Below are 16,750 nucleotides of genomic sequence, written 5' to 3' on the forward strand. Positions count from 1 at the left end.
ACAGAGTGAGTAATTTAGTTTTAGTTGAAATTTTAATAGTTAAACGATAGATGTGTGAGATAATTTTCTGTCTTCTTCGACACTTTTTGTTATATTTTGTACTTTTCTTAATAAATGTAAAGACACATGCACTGAGAAGCCAAAACATGACCATTTGCTCAATAAGGTGTTGTGTCACCTTTTACCTTCAACGCAGCTGCAACTTGCCTTGGCATGAATACGAAAAGTTCTTGGTAGATTACTGGAGATAGATAGTACTAAACGTCTAAGTAGCAGGCAGGCAAAGTCGAAATATTCCGACATCTTAGAGTTTGATCTCTAAGCTTTCTTTCTATGAAAGACCAAATGTGCTGGGCAATTCCATGGTGTCGGATGTAAAAAATGAAGAAAAATTTCTCAGTTTTAATTCCATTTACCAATTATAAACTGTTCCAAAATGATCAAATTTATTTTTACAAGATACTTACTACATCCCACTGAATAAAAAATCATATTAGTTTTTCAAAATAGATCCCTAAAGTATAAATTAAAAAATTTTAAAGAGTTGGTGTCGGACGTAAACACACAAATAGTAAAATTGATGGTTCACTTAAAAATGATTAAAAGTCTGTGAATTGGCTTACATTTTAATTTTAAAAACAGCATAATTCTAAAGTACACTTATGATTGAAGCATATATCACAGTTTTCAAATGATATTATAAGGAATAAAATTATTTAAAAAAATATTTTTAGCTTGGTGTCGGACGTAAATTGTTCATATTGGATGTAAACTAATGCTCTTAAATGTAAATACATAACAATGATTACAGTCATAAATGTGTAAATTATAGGTTACATATACTGAAACAAAATTTACCAAGTAAATTCAAAAGTAGGGTTGATTGGGGGAAGTGGGACACTGGCAGACGTGGCTCCAAGAGAGGGGCAGGGGGGGCAATTGCCCCCCTGTCGGAAACGTCTTGCCCCCCCGTCGGGGAAATTTTAGTATTTCGTCGGGGAATCTGTTTGCTTTGGCGTTTATCGTAAATGATAAAAAAGAAGTATCTTATATATATATATAAAAAAAGGAAACAAAAAATCAATCCCCTTTGAGGCAAGGTTAGCCCGAGTCCGTATAACGTCGTCCAGATGGTGACAAAATATAGCTATTGCTTCGGGGGAAATGGTGTGTTTTGATCCTTGACATTTCTGTTTGTCGATGCAGGGTGTCGATGAGCTGGTTTTGACCTAAGGTGTCCACTTAGACTAAAAGAGTACCATCCCAGTCCCTGCAGAATGTAGTGGTGATTACCGGCCAGACCTCAGGCGTCGTCATCGGGTTACGAGACAAATACGTACCGAATGACAATAGCCAGGACGAGACGAACTTAGGAGATGAATGGGGAGGGGGGGAGGGTGTCATCGGAGAAAAAACATGCTTCGGAGATTTTTGCTTTTCTGTTACATTCGCTAAACAGCTCTTCATCAGCATGTCAAGTGTGCAAACGCAGACGCACTCACTGATGCGTTTTAAAGTACTTTATTTTCACTCAGAAGTTACAAGTAAGTTATTACTATAGTTATTTACAACTTTTCTGATTATTGTTGGATTATTCTGCAACAAAACATATCGATGAGTAAACTATCCTTTAACCTCATACAAGGAAGTGTACTAAAGTAGATTTAATGTTTTAATTTTTTAGTGTAATGATGTCTTGTCGGCAAATGCTAAACGCAGGAAAAAAATTCTTTTTACTAATATAATAAAAGCAAATAGATGTTTAACATTTTAAATACATTTTTCTCAAAAACTTATATTGATCTTGTTTGTAGGCTGCATAATAGTTTTGTTGGGAATGAAGAAGAAATGAGAATGATTTACTAAACATTGGGCTTGGCGAATCAACACACCAAACAATCATTGGATTATTAAACGTCGGGTTGGTGGCATCTGGCGTCGGGTTGGTAACATCGGGTTTGGGTTCTTTTTGAGAGAAATGTCTGGGGGAGGGGGAAGGCGAACCTTTTGGAAAAGGCAAAATTAAATTTAAATAAGTAAATCATGTGTTAAAAGCAATTGAAAACATACATTTTGCTTCCAAATTTATTTTCTTCAGATGTTATCATGTAGTCGAAACTCATGTTTCTAACTTAAAGTAAAAGCTGTGCTTAGCCCAGACCGCTGTAATCAATTGATCGGACCAAGTCCAATTCAAAAGACAACATTGCTCCTTCGAGATCGATCAAACCATCTTACAGACTGATACCAGACTCAATCTTGTTTAAGTTTTTTTTTTTTTTTTTTGCAAGCTATATTCTATTTTTTTTTAATGCGCTTTTTTTCCAAGGACTAAAATAGTGTAAAAAAGCAGTGCTGCGCAGTCAGAGTCGGAGAGATTTTGGAGACAAAGAGTCTGAGTCGGCATTTGTAGGTTAAAAATTCCAAGAGTCGGAGTCATTTTCCCTCAATGCCTGTAACACTGCCAGTGATTGCGGGGTCGGAGTGAGAGTTGGAGTCGAACTGATTTTAAGGTAAAGGAGTCGGAGTTGAATTGTTTGTCGGTGAGTTGGAGGGGTGATTAAAAACTAATTGTATCGAAAGCCAATGTGAGCAAGAAGCAATGAGTTGTCTTTTCGTTTCCCGCGCTGTTTCTCTCTTTTGACTGCTGTCATTGGTTTTTCGAATCAAAAACAATTTTTACTGTGTATTATCTTAATTTTTGAAAGAGTTTATAACTTAAAAAAAGTTTTGTTTGCCTATTTCTGTCCTGATATTTTTGTAGTTCCAACTACATCTTATAAGGCTTCAAAATGCAGAATTTTATATCTATTTTTCAAAATTTCCTCCGGGGAAGAAACCCCCGGGCCCCCTACAATTGGGAATATTTTGTACTCCACTTAAAGGGGAGTCATGTGTCACTTTCTTGATAACATTTCCCCTCTTAAGGTCAATCCAACACAGGACATCAGGAAAAACATATTAAAACACGATCAACAAAAACTAAAGTATTGCTGTATGTAACAGATGAAAGAGACAGACATAGTAAAGGAGAAAAAAAAAAAAAACCTCTGTCTCTCTTACACCACCGAGAGAAACGTTGTTAAAACTACAAAAGGGGCCCCATACTTAAAATAGCTTAGGGCCCAGTTAAATCCAGCCCTGAGTTTGAGTCGGCTATTTTCCCTCCGACTCCGTAGATCTGCAAAAATGGTCCATGTAGATAAGTTTTGAGGTAAGACTTTGAATCTACATCCCCCCCCCCCTTAGTCTGGAAAGTGAATTAAAACTTAAAATTTGAAAGTATGACAGATTTCAACTGGCATGTTCAATAAAAAGTTTGAAACTAATGGTTATGCATTTTCGAATTATGAATGCTTCAAAAAATTTGAAAAATAAAAAAGTTAGGTATATAGTTAATTTAAAAAAAAGAAAAACCTTACACAAGAGAAACTTGTGCAATTAATGTTAATTTTTTTGATACGTAATAGGTTTGTTTATGGCGTAATATCGTCGGCACTATGCTGAACTACCGAATGTGAAAATTGGCTCTTTTCAGGAGAGCCGAAAGAATATTTTTGTCCACCAGACGCTTTAGTTATTTTCAATGTTTTGATTTTTATAAATAACATTAAGTGTAAATCTTATTGTTTGAAGTACAGTAAACTCCACGAGCGGATTATCCGCGAAAGTCTCGGAAAAAGAAAAAAAAAATAGTTAATCCTTGTGGAGAAAAATTTTGTTTTTCAAAAACACGGATCTGAAATCAATTCATCCAGATTTTTTTTCCCTTTCCCACGACAAAGTGCACAAGTGCTCCTTCTCAAAAAACGTGAAAGTCGTTATGCATTTTCATCAACTTCTCTTTGACACGTGCCTCAAGGGAAAGCGTTCAGCTGATTTCGGTAAAACACATGTGTATCCCCGAAGAAGCGTACGACATTATCCTTATCATCTGTTCCGATTGAGAAAGGTTAGGAAAACGCCTACAGGTCTTCTGGGAATTCTCTGATGGGGGTGGTCTTTTTTGTTGTGGTCACTGTTTTCACTTCTGGGCTGTTGAATGTTTTAGGGGTTGACGGAAAGTTCCTACTCATGATTTAAATTTTAGTTTATTCTAGTTCTGTAGAGCTTGAAATACAAATATTTTTCAATGCCGCATCTCTTTTAAACGTTTCACGTTTTATTTACAATACAATCATTCTCAAGCAAAAGATAATTTCTGTCTTCTTTACCTCTGGTTTTAAACCTTTTTCGCATTATCCGCGACTTTCGTTATCCGCGGTACCTGGGCCACTAATTCCGGGGATAATGGGGAATGTACAGTAGTAATAGCCCTTTTTGAATACTACGGCAAACCATTGAATTTGAAAAACGAGATTCGCGATTTTTCACCTTCGTTTGTACCGAGTTTAGCATAGTGCAGATCATATTATCAAGTTTAGTTTTTTTTTTTTTTTTTTTTTGGATTACACAAAACACACACACACACACACACACATTACTTTCGTTTAGTACATTCAAAAACTTAGAACCAACGGTGAGCAGTTGAAGTCGGACTGATTTTGAGGTAAAGAAGTCGGAGTCAGGGGTCGAAGGTTTAAAAATTCAACAGTCGGAGTCGATCATTTTCCCTTAAAATATGCAACTCTGCCAGTTTGTGTGGAATCAGAGTCGAAGGCTCTAAAATTCCCTGCGGAGTCGGTCATTTTTCTTCCGACTCCGCAGTCCTGCTTAGAACTGCTGGTGTGACTATTCATTTCAATAATTTAAATCTCGCTCACTACATTTTAACTTTTATTTTTCTATTTCAAACACGCTTCGGCGGGCCACACATTTTCCTCCAAATAGCTGTGATTTGTACGATGATATTTTTAAAAATCTAGGAATGAAATATGTTTGCGGCCCCTATGAAACTATCATGATTATTCATCTGATTACCCTGGGTGCCCGCCGGCTCCATCCACCACCAGCTAGGCCTAATCGATGTAGAACTTTTAATACCATACAAATAAATTAAAAATCGTAAAAATTTGCACCTTTTCTAATTTTTTAGCGCAAAATTTTTACCCGTTTCCAATTTCTATTTGTTATCAAATAAAATACTTGTAATGGGTTTTAGCAAACTAGGCTCTTCAAAAGATTTTCAATTTTTTTCTCTTGATTCTGCTTTTGCGCTAAAAAAAACTTAGTAGTTGTAATCGTTTTCCTTTTTCCATGCTTTCCCAAGTTATCCCGGAAAAATAATATAATGAAAGAAAATATAAATAAATTTAATTTTATACCTGTTCTGATTCACGAGGTTCATCTAAATATAAAGCAAGGGCATCGGACTCAAGTTTCTTCTGAATTTTTTAAATTAATATTAGTTACTCTTCTTTTGTTTACTTAAGATGTGAGTTTTTCTGCTCCCCAACAAATATTTTGAGCTAGTGGATGAGCACTGCTATAACCTTGAGCCCTGGAGTTTCCCTCCGTAAAATTTGTGTGTTTATAGGATTTGATTACGGAAGGAGGGGGGGGGGGGAGGAACCGTCAGTATCTTAATCGGTCACTAACCCCATCACCCTAACGTTACCAAACATGACCTACAATAGGGAAGTTTTCGATTTTTCAATTTTATTTTTATATAATAGAGTAACATGTATGAACATCATAGGTGAAAAATTTTTGCGATACGATAAGTAGTTTTTTTTAAATTAATTTTTAAAGTTCAAGCTCTTGTGACGTCAAATGGCATAGGAAGTGACGTCATCCCCTCTTCCGATAGGGGAGAAGCGAAGGTCACGCATTCGACTTCGAAGACGAAACGTAAAAGGCTTTCTCCCGCATTTAACTCCTCGCGTTTCTGGAACATTAAACCTCTCATCCTCTCGAAAATATTCGAATATCTCATTGGTGTTACTTGAGGAAGATTATTTAGATTGTGCTTTAACGAATCCTGAATCCATAGTGTGTTCAAAAGGATTATTGAATTTCTAAAAAAAATAAAAATATCAGCGCGCTCAAAATGTTCCTAGCGAAAACAAGGGATCTTCGGCGGAAGGCTGCCCATTCGCGCCCTGTGACGTAGGCTCGTGACGTTTCAGAAGCGCGCACTTTTGCGTGTGGATTTTTAAAAATTCATTAAAAATCAACCACGGTGTTTTAAAATTCGGCGATGGTGAATTTTTTAGTTTTGAGGGTCAATTAACAATATCCAATAGCCAAAATATGAACATTTAATAGGTTGCAACTTCTCTATTGCGTTTTCGATGCATCAATTTTATATCTTTTTCGGGGGTGCACCTCGACTCTCACTCCTTATAAAATACCATTACAGATCGACGAAAATTTCGTTTATTGGACTTCAATTTCTTAAAATTCTTTGGGGGTGAGCACCCAAACCCTTCTCTCCATGAAATTACCGAAGATCATTTAAAATTGCGTTTTCAGAGCTACAATTTTGAAAATTTTCCGGGGGAGAACCCCCGGACACCCCTAATTTCTACACGCACAACTAAATTCCTGTTGTTAAGTTTCTTTCTCTGCATAAAACTCTGTTGAACACACATTTATAATGATTTTACATCATATTCAGATTTTTCGTCAAATTCTAATTCTCAGACAGTTTTAGTTTATTGATCTCGCGATGACCCTGCTCACATAAGCCTAGTTTCATGTTTTTCATTTTAAATTTAATTTTTTCCCTACATATTTCATTTTATCTACTTTAAAATTTTTATTTTTTGCTTTTAATTTTTATAGGGAATTCGTGTTCTTAGACGCAAAGAATGATTAGTTTCTTTGTCATTTGAATTGGAGGGGGGCAGAGCCTGATTACCGCTGGGGCATGTGGGGCACAGGCCCCTCCTCTTAGATTTCAAGGGGGCCTAAAATCCCCTTAATTTATCATGTTAATTAAAAATAAATAATGATTTCACTGAGAATCTAGAGTACAATGATATCATTGATAGTTTTGCAAATGCCAAAACAAGGAAAAAAATCTATTTGTTGATAAAAATTCGCCTTAAAAGTGTGATCTCTTTGCAAATCAGAAAACCACTCCAAATTTAGTCTGTACTTACTATTAAAAGTTATATGATAGATCATTTTGGTATTTACGGTTTACTGCAACGGGCAAAGTTTAACCACATTTACATATTTATCGTATACTACTATATCTCTTCTACTTTTTAAATGCATATATTACAGTGATATGAGGTACCACTAAATTTAGTACGGTTGTGTAAAAACGCAAGTATGGAGGGAGGGAGGGGCGGCACAAAATGAATTTCCTGAAATAGAAATGTGCCCCATGTCTAGTGTCAGGATGATCAGGCTCTGGGGGGGGGGGAATCTTTCAAACTAAAATTTGGCAATGCCCCCCTGTCGGGCAAGTTTGCCACCCTGTCGGGGACTTCCTAGCGCCACCACTGGACACTGGGGTAAGTGGGTCAGCCCCCAAAAACTGAAATATCCATATGGTTTTTATACTTTTTTACATTGATAATGTCATGGTTCATCATAGTGATTAGTTTTGCATATATTTGGGTTAAGTGGAATTTTTATTCTAGGTCAGAGAACTTAGTCAAAAAAAAAAAAAAAAATCGGAACAATATTTTTTGGCGAGTTTAAGCAGCATTTTTCAAAGAAGTGTTTCCCGGTTAGCATTAATTTTTTTATGATCATTAAACATTCATGTACAGTTTAACTTAAAGTGCATACTGCAGTCAGAATTTTTGAGTAAAATATTATTAAAAACTGTTTTAGAGGAGGGGCTCCACTAACCCCGTAAAATTTTGCTATAAGACGTCCCCACACTATGGGGTAAGTTGTCCCCCCCCCTAACAGTGAGGATTTGAAAATCAAAAGCAACTTTGATGAAATATTTGTATTACTGAAATACAAGACCACTATGATGACTTAGTAGGAATTGATAGTTCAGCTACAAAAGCTGATGATTAGTTATTTGTGAAACTTACATGAAAAAAACCCATCAAGATTTATATGGGTTGAATGTTGATAATGGTTCTTCCTTAGTCAACTTTACATAGATGCAGTCATTTAGTGTTTTTAATTTCTTTTTACACTTAAGTTTTGGCAAATTTGTCAAAATTGATCTTAATCAACTGTATTACGTTCATTCAACACACCTTTTCTCAAAAGGGATCCTACTTACCCCTATCAACCCTAAATGTATATACAATAAATTCACTAAGTTGTTTTTTATGCATGTTTCACTTTAACTTTGAAATTAAAGGCAAAAAAAGAAGAAATACAGTTGAAAACATATGCTATTTAAAGGAATGTAACAGTGTCGGACGTAAAATTTTTTTTACGTCCGACACCTAGATTTTAGTAAAAAATATTCACTTGTTACAAAATGAAAATAGGTTACATCAAAGAGATTAAAATTCTTACTTTGTACCCAAAAATACATGTATGTAGCTTTAAAATTATTGACTCAGCATAATTAACTGCCCATTTTGGTGTCGGACGTAAAACACTTAATGTACCCCAGAGGAATTCTTTTACAAATCAAAATGAATTATATTTTGACGCATTTTTACAACATCACCAGCAACACTGTATCTTTAAATGGTTATTCATCTCAATTCATAATATTAGCATGAATGTTTTGGAAAAAACAGAATTTCTTCGAGAGTCTCCAAATATGGTTTGAAAATACTCAAGATGTTGACCTTGGTTTAACCTGCTGTAACTTATTTATAACTGAAGTGATCAAATTTTAGACAGGCTTTTCAAAATATACAACTCTTTACCTTTAAAATGACACCTCATTTGTTTACATATTTTAATTTTGAAAATTTGATCATCTGGTTGACCTTATCATGGAATTGCCCCGCTGTATTGTATCAAAGCCCGGTAAATTGGTGGCAAGGACATCAATTGGAATTCATTATTATGTTCCTCAACTCACTCTAACACAATATGAGGTTTGTGACATGGGTCTTGTGGGAAGAATCCCATTCCAGTTGGGAAGACAGATGCCAACTGTGGGTGCAACTGGCCCGCAATTATGCTTAGATAGTCTGCAGCTTTCATGATCTGTTCTACTACAAGTAAGCGCCTATGAGAACGTTTCTCAAAGCGTAATACTGCCACTACCAGCCTGTGTATAATCTGTACATGAGAAGAGAAACTGTTTACATGGAAGCCGCCATGCTGTGACACGGACATTGACGTGATGAATGAAGAAGCATGATTCATCCAAACAGGCAACTTTTTTTCTTCTTGTCCGTGGTTCACTCTCAATGTTCCAGGGCCCACAGCACACATAGTTGACAATGATGCTTGGTAAATAGAGGCACAGGATATTCTGTATTTTCATATTTCCAACAGTGTCCGCTAAGCTGTGTGCTCCAAAACACTTGTACTTGGACCGTATACCTGTATTGAACTTTGCTGTCAATTGAACCACTGTCTAGCATCGATTTTGCTTTACCAAGCAACTAGCCGACAGCATCTGACTGCCTTTTTCTTTGATGATATATGGACGTTCTATGCGTTTGCATCTGTTGTTGGTTTCACCATAATTTTTCCACTTTTAATGAATACCAACAACAATAGATCGCCAACAACAAACCAGACTTTCAGATTTAGAAATACTTGTTCCAAGTTCTTGAGCCAATATAGCTTGTCTTATATCAAATTTGTTTAGTTCAGCTGCCTTGCTCATCACTCACAAAAGTTTGGGCAAAAATGGTTCCACGCATGAAAAAAGTGGAGGGTCAAAAGAAGTGTAAGAGTTAGAGGGCGTTGCACCTGAGGCTGTTTTTTCTTTTTTTTCTTGTAAAATTGGGCTATATTACTTGCTGACTTTTTATATTACTGAATGGAATATGACATCAAATATAGGGGCGAATGGCCACTGTAGACTTTCCCCTCCCATCTTAAAATTCCATTCTTATGAAATAAGAAGAGAAAATCTCATTTATTTCTAATTTTTATTTTTTATTTTTTGTGAAATAAATAAAACCACCCTATAAAAAACATTCTCCTATTGATCATTAATTTTTAACACTGAAAAGTGAGGAGGCAAGGCCCTTTTACTATTTTAAGTGAGTAGGCAGAGTTGCCCACCGTACTAGCCGCCTATGTTCCTTACCTTCTCAAGCACAGTTAAACACCATTGTCACTTAATCATGTGCTCCCCATTTCATCGAGACGAGTTCATTGAAAAACGTGAGGGTTATATTGTTTTGACTCTTCAGTGTAAGTGATAACCTACAAAATTTCCTGCTTGCGACTTGGCTAGTCCTTGTGAAATGTGTTAGTAGGGCTGAATGCATAATAATCTTTATATGTGCATACATTAGAAGTATTTACTATGCTTTTCCAGGGTTGTTTGGTTTAAACCACAGTTTTAACCATGGTTTAAACCAATTGGTTTTTTTTTTAAAAACCATGCGGTTTTTTTAAAAAATGTTTTTTTTTTTTTTTAAAAAAGCCAAAAAAAAAATCCATTTTACAGGTTTACATTGATTTCTCCACACATATTGAAAAATGTAAAATTCCATTTATGCCAAGTTCCTAGCTAAGTTGCAGAGATAAATACTAAAATTGCAAAGTTGCTTCTTCAAAATGTATTACAAGCTTTAATCGAAAAAGAAATATTAATATACTTTTTATTTCATATATGTGCCATAAAGCAGATTTCAGTCAACTTCCATCATTATGCTTAATTTGCATGATTAGTTAAGATTTACTAAGGATTGAATCTTTTATTGTAGATGCAATCCATTATATTGCTCCTGTTGCAGGGGTGTGACATTTTTGCCTATTTATGTGCACATTCCTGGAATTTTAACTTTGACTTGTAAGGTAATCAACAGTCTAACTTAATTGTTTGCACCTAAAAATTAAGATTTGTTCTGCAGGTGAACACAAATAATATTTTTTGAATCAAATTTAAAAAAAAAAGTTTATATTTCATATTATGATACATAATAGTTTCTTATATTATAATGTAGGAAGATTAAAAGACAAATTTTTAAATTCCCAGAACAAATGCAAATGTATGTGTAAAAATTGATTGAGAAATATATAAATCTTCACATATAAACTACACTCTCCATTGGTGTTTTTTTTTTTTTTTTTTTTTGGATTCTGTGTGCTCAAAAGATTTTGATTGGCTATATGACTTATGCTGCTTTATGAATATTGGGTACAGATAATTCTTAGTTTTTTTCCCCCCTTTTGTTCATTGGAATTGGGATTTTGGTATTTGCTTTGCCTTAGCTAACCTGTGCAGTTTACAAAAGTTACTTACTCATATTGTTTTAAAAGAATGTCTAATTCTGATAGAAAAAAGACCTTATCTGGCTTTCATTTGATGAAATCAAAAATGAAGCCAGTATTTCGTATCATAAAAGGTCTATATATACATGCATACTAATATGTTAATCAAGTCAAACATTTCAATCAATATTTCCCCGCAGAAAGCTATTTTAATTATTTAATTTAGTTACAAGATTTTGTTCTAATCTCTTTAATTTATCAAGAAATTAGGTATAATGTGACTATTAAATAACTGTTAATTACATGGAACTTTAATTACCTTCCGAAAATTAATTGTTTATCTCACAAATAGTATTTAAACCAAAAAAAAAACCCGGTTTAAGCCAAAAAAAAAAACCTTTTTTTTTTTTTTTTTTTTTTGTTTTTTTGAAAAAAACGTTTTTTTTACCAACCTTTGCTTTCTTGTTTCTATAAAAGTTTGTATGGCAAATTATTATTATTTTTTTTTTTTTGTTTCTGATTAATGAAATTCTACCTCATGTTTACTTTCTTCTATATCTAATATATAGAAGAAAGTATTGGATTCGTGCAAATTTTCGAATTTCGAAGGATTCAAATGTTTTGAGGTGTGCTGAGTCCATTTCAACTATTTTTATTTTACTCATTATTTGTTTCATTTTTCAGCATGAACTTGAAGCAGAGGTTTTACGAAGAGGTGAGAAAATATCCGACTTGCAAAAAGCACTTGTTGATCTCCAGCTTAGTTGCTTTGAGGAAAGAGAACGGTTTTTAAAAGTTTCTGCGGAGAAGGAAGAATTAAAAGTAATTCTGCTGTTTGGTGAAAATTTTTTATTGTTTATGTAATTTGGAATTGTTATATATGTTTCTGAAAGTTTTTATATTTGTAACATATGATACATAAATTTTTATTGTGACAGTAGGCGGCGCTTAATGTGATCACTTTGGGACAAATATAATTTGATAACAATGACAGAAAAGAATCCAGGAGACACAAAATAATGATTTTTTTCCAATTAAGGTGCATTTATTTTAGCAACCTCAAATTAAGATCACAATGACTCAACTAAACGCAGTTTTAAATTATAAATTAGTTAAATTAACAGAATGGAAATATCTGAAATATAAAAAGTTAAAGCTAAATTATGCAATTTTAATCACATAGTCATCTTTGGAATTTAGAGCTTATCTTTTGCTCCTGGTCACACCAGACAAAATGTATTTTTAAACCCATTTAAATGCCAAATCTACAACAAAGCAAATTCTTTGTCAAGATCGCCATTTTCAGACTTTTTCTTGAAACATTGAGATACATTTTTTGAGCAATTGAGAGTAAATCACAAGCACACTATTTAGTACACTAATTGATTAAAAGAAGAAAATTGCCCTTGTAACAGACGTTGAAAGAAGTTTTAATGTTAATCAGAGCTGTAACTTGTTATTCTAAAACTTCCTTTGTTGGCATCATGCTCATTGAATAAATTTTTTGGCTAAATTGTATGCATACATTTTATTAAAATAAAAATTTATATAATGTTCAAGCTGTGAACTAAACTGACAAAAAACTTCTCATTTCAATGCTACAAATCCTACTTAAAATTTTGGTCAGGATAGGAAATACCACCTTACTTATTTACCTCGTGTGAATCCCGTGACTTATTCAGGGTGGCGACAGATCAGGGAGATCAGGGAAAAGTCAGGGAACTTTATCACTCAGGGAAATATCAGGGAATTTCGAAAAAATGAGAAAAATTCAGGGAAAATTGATCAAATAAAGGAAAAAAAAAATTTTTTTTCCTTGCAAAATGAAGTACTTTGATTCACTAAGAATTTTTCGCCAATTATTTGTTTTAAAAAAGTAAAATTAATGAGATGCGGTTATACAGTGCCGCATATTTGTGCCTTTTTTTCCCCTCAAGGTCTAAGTATTCAATTTTAGGATGAACTTCCTAAGATTGCTTTTGTGTCTGTAAAGTTGTTTATTTTACCTTGCTTGAATTTTCCTTCCAAGCATTCCAAGTTACGTAAAATAAACAACCCTACAGGCAAAGAGGAAGCGGTCATTAATGACTTTGCTCCCTTGACTTTACTCATTGTCTTAAAGTAATTAGCATACTGTTATCACAATTTCAAGAAAAAATCTTGGTTTTTTAAATTAATGCTGAAAAAAAAATCTTAAAAGTTATCACTTCACGTTTTTAATTTAATTGCTAAAATTAAATTTTGACTGATTTTTTTTTTTTTTTTTTTTTTTTTTTTTTTTTTTTTTTTTTTTGCCATGGTATTATTTGCTGTCATTTCAGATTTTTTTTTTTTTTTTCAGATTTTAAAACTTTTTTTTTTAAACCATATACATTTTGAAATTAATAATCGTTTTCGAATGTCAATGTTGTTTGTTACTAAAAAGTAATCTAAGGTTTTTTTTCGACTACTAATGAAATCATTTGAAATTGAGTTGTGTACATGAGTAAATATTTTTATTATTTTTTAATAGTTAAATGCTGTATTCATTCATTTAAACCTAAGTTCTTGATTAGAGAATAACTCAATATGACTGGTTGTTGAAAGATTTCACTTTGTTTTACATAAATATGTCTATTCTGCCATGTACAAGTAAAGGGAATTAACTGCACTTTTTTTTCTTCATTTTTGTCATCTATTGTACGTTATCTTTATTGTACATATCACTTATTTGGTTTCCGCTGAAAAAGAGGCTCGAAAAAACCTTTAATTCCAACATTTTCCTATTGTTAGTACTGAATCCACCACACATTTCTTCAAATATCTCAAAAGCTAATTTCTGCAGATACTGCAGTTTACCTGCATGCGGCAGTATTATTTACGTAAGTAAAACTACATTACTTCTATACTTTAACTTTCACTTGCTATTCTTGCAGCTACAATTATACTGCTTGAAAATTCAGTTCAAGATTATTTCCATTTAAATGTTTTAGTTTTATCATGATAAGATTTTTCTTTAAGAGTGGTTTTGATAATTTCTTAGAATTCTTATGTTAACTGGTTCCTGGAAGTAAAGTACAGTGTTGGCTCTCTGTTTAACGACTTTCAAGGGACCACAAAAAATCGCCCTTAAGTAGAAAGAGCCTTAAATGTAATGCTTTTAACACTATAGTGGACCATCTGGGACCGTGAAAATTCGTCTTTAAATAGAGAAAGTTGTTACATAGAACGTCGTTAAACAGAGAGCCTACTGCATTTGTTTTAGATTTCCTACAATATTTCTTTGTCGATAATTTAATACACTATTTTTACCAAAAGAAAAAAAGGGCATCTTTTCAAAATATATTTTAATTAACAGCTTAAACCATTCTAAACACTGTATTCTATTTAATATGCAATGCTTTTCAGGTAGGGCAAGGAAAGAAAACCATTATTATTGATAACGTAAATCAGGGAAATTTGGTGAACTTAATCAGGGAAATCAGGGAAAAGTCAGGGAACTTTTTTTTCCAGTTCCTGTCGCCACCCTGTTATTGATCAACATAGCTTATGGAAATTTTTTCTAAAATTGTTTTATTTTTTGAAATTTTTTTATTTGTTTAAATAAAAAAAATCTGATCTATAGTGCTTCTCGAAAATATATTTAAAAGTGTCTTAAATAATAGTTTACTTGAATATATACTAATATTACACTTTTAAAACACATGTTAAAATTATTTGATCAATTCATTTTTTTTAATTTTTAGAAAAATGAAAAGAAGCTGCATGAAAATATTAGACAGATTCTAAGTGTTACTCAAGAAAAAGATTTGCGTGATAAAATAATTTATGTGCTTAAGGATCCAAAAGTAGAGATTGGTTATAGAAGTGAAGACAATGATTCTGGTTAGTATTTTATGCTATTATAATTTTTTATTTTTATCCCTTTATTGCATTGAATTTTGCACTAGCTTGCAATAAAAACTTTTAAAACTCTAAGTTTATGATATGTGTGTGATAGTTCGAAGCACTGAGTAAGGTTCAGTGTGCAATTGAAAATGTTTACTAATTTTTAAATGTGCATTCAGCTAATGAAGAGCTTCTTTGAATAGTTTAGAGCATCTTAAAAGCTTTGGTTTAATAATTGAAAAACATATTACAGTAGATATGCACCAAATATTCAGTTGCTATTAAGTATACTGCATATTCGGCAGACAACAAATATTTAATTTGGTTGAATACTTCAATATTTGGCAATCAAATAGCAAACAAATTTAAATGTTCGATAATTGCCAAGCATTTTTTAACATATTGAATAAGAGTTTCAGTATAGTTCCACAGTATAAAATTTATTTAAATTGTTACCACATTCAAAGTAATTTTAATGCAAGAGAAAACACACAGATGTTAAATTTTAATTTTGTTACTTTTCAATTTTTCTTATATCTTAAGACACATCACCTTAGCCTTACTATTACAAACTCATTTAACTATGACATAGTAGCCAAAGAAAAAAAATCCTCATAATGTTAAATAGTAATAAATGTCAATGAAATCAATTCATTACTACTTAACATTACCTGCTAATTTTTTATAGGAAATATGCAGCAATAAATTTAAATAAAAAGGTAGGGAGGGGAGAATTACACTTGCATATTAAATTTTTCTGTACTTTATTTTCTAAAGTCTTACATCATATGAAATGATAAATATTGTTTAAAACAACCTAATAAAATTAATCATTGTAATCAAAGTTTATAGTATTTTCCAATTGAATAGAGAAAATAAAAATACTGGCAATGTTTGAAATCATCCTCAAATTTAATGGTTATACTCGCACAATTACTTATCAGTTACCAAAGAGATTTATATAACAGAAAATTGCTTGAATAAATTGTAACTTGAATGATATTTTAAGAATGTTAGGTTTGAATATGCATGTAAAGTAAATGCAACATGTTGCCATTATTATCAGTTATCAAATCATATTTATCAGAAAAGAAAGTAATTATCCGTTTATGCAGATAAAGTGGAAAGTCAATTAGCTATTTAGTATATTAATTTGTTTTTACTTTTGGAATGATTTATTTTAAATTAACGACGTAAATACATTTATACGATATTAAATTTAAATGCATTTACATTTCCCAAAATGAATTAATATTTTCCACTTTAAATTGGCATAAAATAAAAATGTTAGTTGCATTTTTTAAAGCAAGTATTTGACATTCGGGCAAAATATGATATTTGGTGCGTCTCTACTTATTAGTCGACCATGCATCATGGACAAGAAAAGGGTTAAACTGCCGAATAGGAGAGAAAACTAGGTGTGCAATAAAATTGCAAGCCATAGTGTATAAATGCAAGAACAATGTCTTTGTAGCTTGTTTTTTGTTTAACATCTATATACCCCCCCCCCCCCACCTCCCAGTTATGCCTGCAATTCGGGGTGAAAAGGAACCACTTTATCAATAATGCGTTTGAATTTTGGGTTTTAAGAAATTTGCGTCAACTTTTTTTTTTTTTTGCATTTATATAAGAGTAAAATCTGAAGTTACCAGATCTTGAA

This window comes from Uloborus diversus, chromosome 1, assembly GCF_026930045.1.
Source record: "Uloborus diversus isolate 005 chromosome 1, Udiv.v.3.1, whole genome shotgun sequence".
Lineage (NCBI taxonomy): Eukaryota > Metazoa > Arthropoda > Arachnida > Araneae > Uloboridae > Uloborus > Uloborus diversus.